The following is an 8,443-nucleotide window of genomic DNA, read 5'->3' on the forward strand; positions in this document are numbered from 1 at the left end:
AGTTATTACAGTTGAAAAAAAAAAAAAAATATATATATATATATATATATATATATATATATATATATATATTATAATTGCAGCAAAGCTTTAAGCTAAATACATCAGAATCTGGTTTCAAGTGGTCTATATGCAACAAATTTATTATGTGTTTTAGTTACTATTTTAAATGGTCTCAGAAGGTGGTGTGGCCTAGTGGGAGGGAGCACAGCTTAAAGGGGTTCAACCAACTTTTCAAGTTATCCCCTATCTATAGGCTTGAGGATAACGTCATCCAGATGGGATCCAACCACTGGAATCCCTACCGTTTCCGAGACAGGGGTTCAGTTTCCCTGTGCTATAGGCAATGGAGCGTCCGTTGTTCCATCAGGTTGGTGAAATCAGACTTCCTTGGGGGTCTCAGCAGTTTAGACACCCTCTGACTGTGAAGTTATGCCCTATCCTATTCATAGGGAATAACTTAAAAATTTGGAACAACCTCTTTAAGATGCAATAATGTTTTCCAGAATGAAACCAAAAGTTGGCACAAAATTCTGCCTCAAATTAATTAGACTAACGCTGGGTTCACACCAGCATTTGGGTCTCCGTTATCAGGTTTCCGTCTTCTGTTGGCAGAAGATGGAAACCTGTCAGACAGTGTTCGGCCGTGAGCGCAGGTGAGCGTTTTGTGCTCTCCGTTGCTAAACTGTTTTTTTTTAAACCGGACACAAAGTCCTGCATATTTGACTTTGTGTCCGATTAAAAAAAAAACTGTTTAGCCGCGTAGAGCATAAAACGCTCACCGGCGCCCACGGCTGGACACTTTTCAAACCCATTCAAATGAATGGGCTTGAAACATGACTGCAGGTTTCCATCTCCTGCCCAGTTTCGTGCAGGAAACGGAAACCTGCATAAGGGAGACCTCAGGGTGCAGATGTGAACGAGCTCTTACACATGACATAGACTTACTCTAGGTGATCTATAGAGACACAAAATGTATCATCCACCAACAATCACTGTGATAAACCTGGATCACCAACAGTCACTGTGATAAATCTGGAGCATTTTTAGACTGTCTAGATTTGATTAAATTTTAGGATTATAAATCTGCCCCAGTGCAGTTACTGTTTTTGCCCCACTGCATTCTGAGAGCATAAGCAATTGTGAGGAGTGGCACTATTTCCAGAAGAAGTCAGCCATGAATTTCTATTCTCTTACAACCTGTGTGTGTTTTTCGGATATTTGATACTAGGCATATTTTACTAAAAATTCAGAGGATTATTTCATGCCAAACCATATGTCTAGATTCTGAGCCAGCTGAATTAACAGAACTCAAGTCATTTCACAAGTATTTGGCATTGTTTCAGGGAAAGCTGAAAGCCATACACTAAGAGCTTGAGATTCATCATCTGATGTTAAAATTGTTCTGCTAAGATGTTTATTTACCTAGATTTTACTGAGAAGACAATGGCTCATTTACTTAATGAAAGTTTGCGCTAAAATGATAGCAGTCTTTGTCCCTAAGGTTGTTAAACACCTGCTGGTCTCTGATGACTATTCCATCCCAGTATTTAAGGCTGTATCCATAGGCTATGCCATAAATACCTAATAGATGTGTGTTCCCCTCTGGGACTTGCATCTATCATGTGAACGGGGCCCCATCTGTTCCCAAAAGTGAATGAAGACGGGCCATTCATGCATCTCTCCATTGACTTGTACAGGAGTTATGGAAATAGTCAATGTGGCACTAGAGGAGGAATCAACACCTATATTAGGTATTTATGGCATATCCTATGGATACAGCCATATATACTGGGATAGAGTAGCCATCAAAGACTAGCAGGTCTTCCTATTCCTCTTTAGAGAATATTGACATGTTAGATTTACTCCAGAAACTTTTGTGTCTGTCCCATTCATGAGACTGGAGCTAGCATTAACCAAAACAATCCCATACACAAGAATGAAACTGATTTTCCGTCCTGGAATTTCTGCAACAAATCTGCCATGTGTGGCTATGCCCTGATATCCCATAGAGAAAGAAGAGACCCTTGTTTTAATTTAGGAAGTGAGGTACTGTGTTGCTCCACAACCTAAGCCTGTGAGCAGTTTATCTGATAAGAATAACAGCTCCTATCTGTGTTAGCTTTAAAGTCAAAGTTTTTACTTTTGTTTGTCCTGCTGTTTGCAGACGTGAATTCCTCAAAGATAAATATACCTTTACCCCGCAGCAGTGATTCATGCCCGGTGAATGGCAATGGCTGCACACCTGATGGGAGCTATTTAGGTTTCAGGAAGACAATATTACAAAATATTACACAATGATGTTCTGTTTTCTTTAGGAACTGGAAATACACTTTGTTCAAGGGTTAAAACGCGACCATTGGGTGACCAAATATTTTGCACCACAAAACAAGGACCATTAGCTCGGTAGAAGGCAATTCTTCTTGATGCTGGGGTTGTAATTTAGAAATAGTCCAAGAAAGAAGAAGGAGTGGCACTCCCTAATTCATCTTTCAGCTAAAACAACAAAATGGAGGTGCTGAAAAGATCCCACAGGGTGGTGCATAACCCTTTAAGACAAATCCATATCAGTTCTTAAAGAGGAAAGAAGGGGGCACTCACCAGTATCTGTAAAAGAGTTCACTTTATTCCAAAAAATGCATAAAAGAGCAAACATAGGGAGAGAGGCACGCACATAGCGTCAGGCGATGATCGTTAAAGGGGCTCTATCAGCAAAATTTTGCTGTATGAGCCCCACACATGCGTGAATAGCCTTTAAAAAGGCTATTCAGGCACCGGTAATCTTATTTTAACCCCCCCTCCCGTTTTAAAATAAAACTATAAAAACATATATGTAAATCATACCTTTGCATGCACAGGGGGCGGTCGTGCACGATCCGACGTCATCTTCGGTCCCGCCTTCCTCTTCTTTCTTCTTCCAGCGATGTCCTCCTGTCCTGGCTCTTCTCCGCCTTCATCTTCAGTTCTTCTGGCGGGTTGCAGTCAAATCCCGCGCGTGGGCAGTATCGCTCCCTCCAGAGCACTACTGCGCACGTGCCGGTGCCATTTTTGTTGTAGTTCTAAGTATCCCTTAGAACTACGCGAGCATGCGCAGTACGCTCACAAACGTCTTCACTCCGGAAGAACAGAAGATGAAGGCGGAGAAGAGCCAGGACAGGAGGACGTCACTGGAAGAAGAAAGAAGAGGAAGGTGGGACCGAAGATGACGTCGGATCGTGCACGATCGCCCCCTGTGCATGAAATGGTAATATTTACATATATGAATATATGCTGAATTGTTTGCGAATCTAATGTATAAACATCAGTTTTTCCAAAATAATAAAAACCACATGTGTAAAATATTTCATATACCATAAAAGTGGTCTTACAATTAATAAATTGCCCAGGTTATACCACCCATCTGCAGCGATTTAGCTTTTGAATTATAGTCACAAATACACAATTTTCACATCTGTGGTTCCCAAAAGGTGACATTTTTTTAAGCCAATTGGACTGCAAAAGAGTTACACGACTTCTAACTATCAGATTTTTAATAGTACTACTCCGTCTGAAAGTGATTAGTGGTTTCTTTATGGCTTTGTCTTGCAAAATTGGTTCCTCCTCTAAGAGGGTCCAATATTTCCTAGTAGTAGATTTAATATAGGAAGCCAATGGACTATATTTGAAGGAAAAAATAAACTTCTCGCCGTCTTGCTGTCACTTTGTTTCTTTTTACCATCTATTTTTACACCTAGAAGATCCTTGCAGTTCAACATTTTTATTTCTTAAAAGCTATTACAAATCCTGATAAGTTTACAGCTGCAGCAAGAATCCCAGAATTAAAAAAAAGGAAGACAAGGACAGTGAGCCCTAATACTATACCCATCTAGGAGTCCCTACCTGCTTGCCTCAGCTACCCTAAGCCGTAAAGGACTACTAGGAGATGGTCACATGGTCCTATGACACAACTGAAAACACAAATGCAGACAAGACAAAGAAGAACGGATAGGAAAAAAGTCTAAGGTCAGAACCAATCGAGCAGCAAAGAACAATATAAGAACTAGAAGAATAGACAGGTGTTACGCCGCTCGAATTTCTGTGCCATCCGCTCACATGCTGCGGCACAGAAGGCGTGTTCAGTTTATTCTTTGCTTTGGGTTCTTCTTGAACACTGAACACTGTCCTATTCCCTCACCTTGGTAATTGATTTACCACGACACCCATCTCGTTTTCCTCTGCCCCTCTAATGGTTAATGTTTCTGTTGCCTGTGTGGTTGACAGCCTATCTTCCTATCAGGTCTGGAGCGGATTCTTCCTTCCTATTTATTGATTGCTCACATTCACATTGGTGCTTGCTATTGCCTTGTGCTTGCTGGCGTTTCTCTTGCTGTTGTTACTTGTATTCTATTCTTGACCTCTGGCTTACCCTCTGACTATTCTCTTGGATTTTGATTCTATACTGCGTTGCTCAACTGTTAGGGTCCGTTTCCACGATATAACGCGGTGTTGATTCTGACACGTAAACTCGTGTCAGAGTCAGCACTGCAAAACAGAATTCCATTGACTTCAATGGCTTCCATTTAGCGCACGTAACACATTGAAATAAATGGGAGGCTTTTTACATTCCCGTGTTACATCATGGGAACGGACCCTTAGGCTTAGTTCACACATGAATAGGGGGTGGCGGAATTTGGTACTGAAAAAAAAATGCTTCAGGAATTAGGAAGCAGTTTTTGGATACTGAGGCGTTTTTTGGAGCGATTTTTAGTAAAAACCACCTTTTTATGACACGGTTTTCGCCTCCCACTCACTTCTATTGATTTCCTGAGGCGGTATCCGCCTCAAGAAAAGTCATGTCGCTTCTTCTTTCTGCTAGCGGCAAAAAAACGCTGGCGGAAAAATGAACGCTAGTGGTCTACATAGACCACTATTGTATGGAGGAGGATGTGGAGGCGGATTCCGCCTCCAAATTCCGCCCCACTGGCCCCGTGTGAAAGAGCCCTTACCGAACCCTTGGCTAGCTGTCCTCCCTTTGTTGTTGTTTGTCTTGTCTTCATTTTGTGTTTTCACATATATAGGAAGGGCCCATCGACCAGTTTTCACCTATTACTTAGGATAGGACCAGCAAGCAGGAAGGGACGGTGGGGGGTTTCAGCTTAGGGCTCACTGTCTCTTGTGCCCTTCCCCCCAGGGTTCACCAGCAGCTACTGGGGAATTGCTGTCCTAGCAATTCCCTTACAACAGGTCTGCAAAAAGCAGAGGTCAGGAAAAACAAGATCAGAGATAGAGAGATGGGTAAAGGGAATGATGAATAGCAGAGGTGAGGGGATAGAGCTGTGTTCAGACAGAGTACAACAAGAAACCTAAAAACTTAATATCATAGCCGGGCACCCCCTGTGTTGTACAATACAGCCGGAAGATAGCAGAGAAGTCTGAACAGATGAGGATGTTACAAAAGCTTTTTGAATACTTCTTTTTGGGTAATCTCTTGACTCCTTAGTTCCTCTGCTTGTTTTAAGAATTTCTCCTCACTATTATTAATTGGTCTAAGCCTAATAAACTGCTATAGGGTACAGCATTTTTAGTATGTAAGGGGCGAAAACATTTGTGATGCAATAAAGCATTAGTTAACGTTGCTTTCCTGTAAACGATAGTGTTCAACACATCACCATCCACAGTAACAAATAGATGTAGGAACTCTAAAGATATAGTGCTAATTTTTTAAGTAAAAGTCATATTCTTAGTGTTGGTTTCTTTAAAAAAAAAAAGACAAAATCGTTAAATTGTTGGTCCGACCCTGACCAAACTCTGAATATGTCGCCCACATAGAGTACGTACAAACGTATATATATTTAGGCAAAAACATTTAGGCAAGAGAAAACATAAGTATCTTCAAAATATGCTAGAAAAATGTTTGCATACGAATACGCTATGGTTTTGCACATCGTGCTACCGTCCACTTGTATGTACCATATGTCTTCAAATGGTACATGAAAATTAACTCAGTGACATCACATACAAAATTAATCAGGTTGTGACTTCTACTACTATTTCTAAAAATTCTATCAATGGCTTCAAGGCTGTATTTGTGAGGTATTCTTATATAAAGACTTTCCACGTCAATGCCGGTTAATTTAAGGCCCTCCTCCCAGAAAAAGCATCCCAATGTCTTCAAGAAGTCATTCATATCTTTAGCTAAAACACTGCGATTTGGCTGCTGCAAAAACGTTTTACAGTACCTGCAGACCCCCGAGTATAATGATCGGCAGACCGGGAGAGGTAAGGGAACGTAAAAAATACTGTTACTTACTTCTCCACGATCCTGCCAGGCCTCCTTCATACTTGTCTGACATCTCTGACGTCACATGAACCCGGCCTGCTTCCCGGGTCATGTGACGTCCGACGTCATTAAAGAAGGACGAGAGCGGCGGGCGACAGCATAGGAGCCGGGGAACAGGTAAGCAACTGTTTTTTTTTAATGTTTTTATTCCCCTGGTCTCCGATTATTATACTCTGGGGTCTGAAAAGACCCCAGAGAATACTAATTGTTTATGGGTGTCCACAGTGGGACATAATACTGTGTGCAGGGGCCACTATGGGACTTAATACTATGTGCAGAGGACACTATGGGACATAATACTGTGTGCAGAGGACACTATTGGGGATAATACTGTGTGCAGGGGCCACTATGGGGGATAATACTGTGTGCAGGGGCCACTATGGGCGATAATACTGTGTGCAGGGGCCACTATGGGGGATAATACTGTGTGCAGGGGACACTATGGGGGATAATACTGTGTGCAGGGGCCACTATGGGCGATAATACTGTGTGCAGGGGCCACTATGGGGGATAATACTGTGTGCAGGGGCCACTATGGGGGATAATACTGTGTGCAGGGGACACTATGGGGGATAATACTGTGTGCAGGGGACACTATGGGGGATAATACTGTGTGCAGGGGACACTATGGGGGATAATACTGTGTGCAGGGGACACTATCGGGGATAATACTGTGTGCAGGGGACACTATGGGGGATAATACTGTGTGCAGGGGCCACTAATGGACATAATACTGTGTGCAGGGCTTACTAAGAGACATAATAGAGTGCGGAGGAGGGGGTCGGTCGAGGTCTTCGGTGCCGGATGGGGGGGCCCATGTCAAAAGTTCGCCACAGGGCCCCGCCATTCCTAGTTACGCCACTGTGCTCGTCCATAGACGAGTATCATCAGGAGGGGAAGGGGGCGTTCCTCCCCGCTCACACAGTACAGCGCTATTGGCGCTGCTGTGGAGAAGGACGTTCCTGACAGACTGTCAGGAACGCCCTTCTTACTGTAAAGAGCTACGGTACCGGGACCGATAGCGCTTTACCTGGGGCACAGATTGGGAAAGCCAACAGTGCGCTGAATTCAGCGCACTGTTGGCTTTCCAGCAGTATATAGAACTGCCTGTGCCCAAATCGGTGAAAGGTCCTCTTTAAGCTAAAATTTTTCATAACCAGGCCCTTTTTCCAACCACTTTTCAAAACTTTTTGCTGCAATTTTTGATATGCTAAGTTCACATTTGCATTCAGGTTTCCGTTTGTGGGGTCCATTTAGGGAACCCACAAATGGAATCCTAATCTGTTTAAAGGGATTCTAAGTACACGTAAGAAAAGCCTTGAGAAAGACAATTCTTCTCTTACCTTTATTATTCTGATCCAGTCCGCCGTTTCTGAGAAATATCTTCTTTCTTTCATATGTAAATGAGTTTTCAGACAGCACTGAGGGCGTCCCCTGTGCTTTTCGAAAACTCTCTAGCGACATCTCGATCTTCTTCTCCAGTCCACCTCTTCTCCTGTGTCACCTTCGTGTCTTCATCCAAAACATCATCCATCCAAAACTTCATCCATTGAAAACACGAAGGTGACGCAGGAAAAGAGGCGGCCTGGAGAATAAGACAGAGGCGTCTCTGGAGAATTTTCGAACAACACAGGGGAACGCCCCAGAGCTGTCTGCAAACTCATTTACATAGAGAAGAAAGAAGATATTTCTCAGGAATGGCGGTGCGGATCAGAATAATAAAGGTAAGAGAAGAATAGTCTTTCTTAAGGCTTTTCCTACGTGTACTTAGTTAAAAAAAAGTGACTTCTAATGATAGAATCCCTTTAAATAAAGCAGTTACCCACAGAAATCTGCAGACCTCATAGACTATAATGGGGTCTGAAGTGCTTCCGCCCAAAAAAAGGGGAAAAATGCAGAGAGAAAAGCGGATTTTTAAAGTGGACTGTGGAACAGAATCCTGAAGCGGAGATCAGCGCAGGTGTGAACCTAGCCTTAGAATTCTTCTACATTTTGCATCACAAATCTTTGGTTTTTTTTTGCTGCCTGTACAAGTACAATAAAGTAAGAACTAGAGCACAATACAGACTACATGATATAGTAACAATGTACTAGGAGTCATTTCCATAACAACCTTGTTACAGT

The sequence above is a fragment of the Leptodactylus fuscus genome, chromosome 4 (genome assembly GCF_031893055.1).
Source record: "Leptodactylus fuscus isolate aLepFus1 chromosome 4, aLepFus1.hap2, whole genome shotgun sequence".
Taxonomy (NCBI): domain Eukaryota; kingdom Metazoa; phylum Chordata; class Amphibia; order Anura; family Leptodactylidae; genus Leptodactylus; species Leptodactylus fuscus.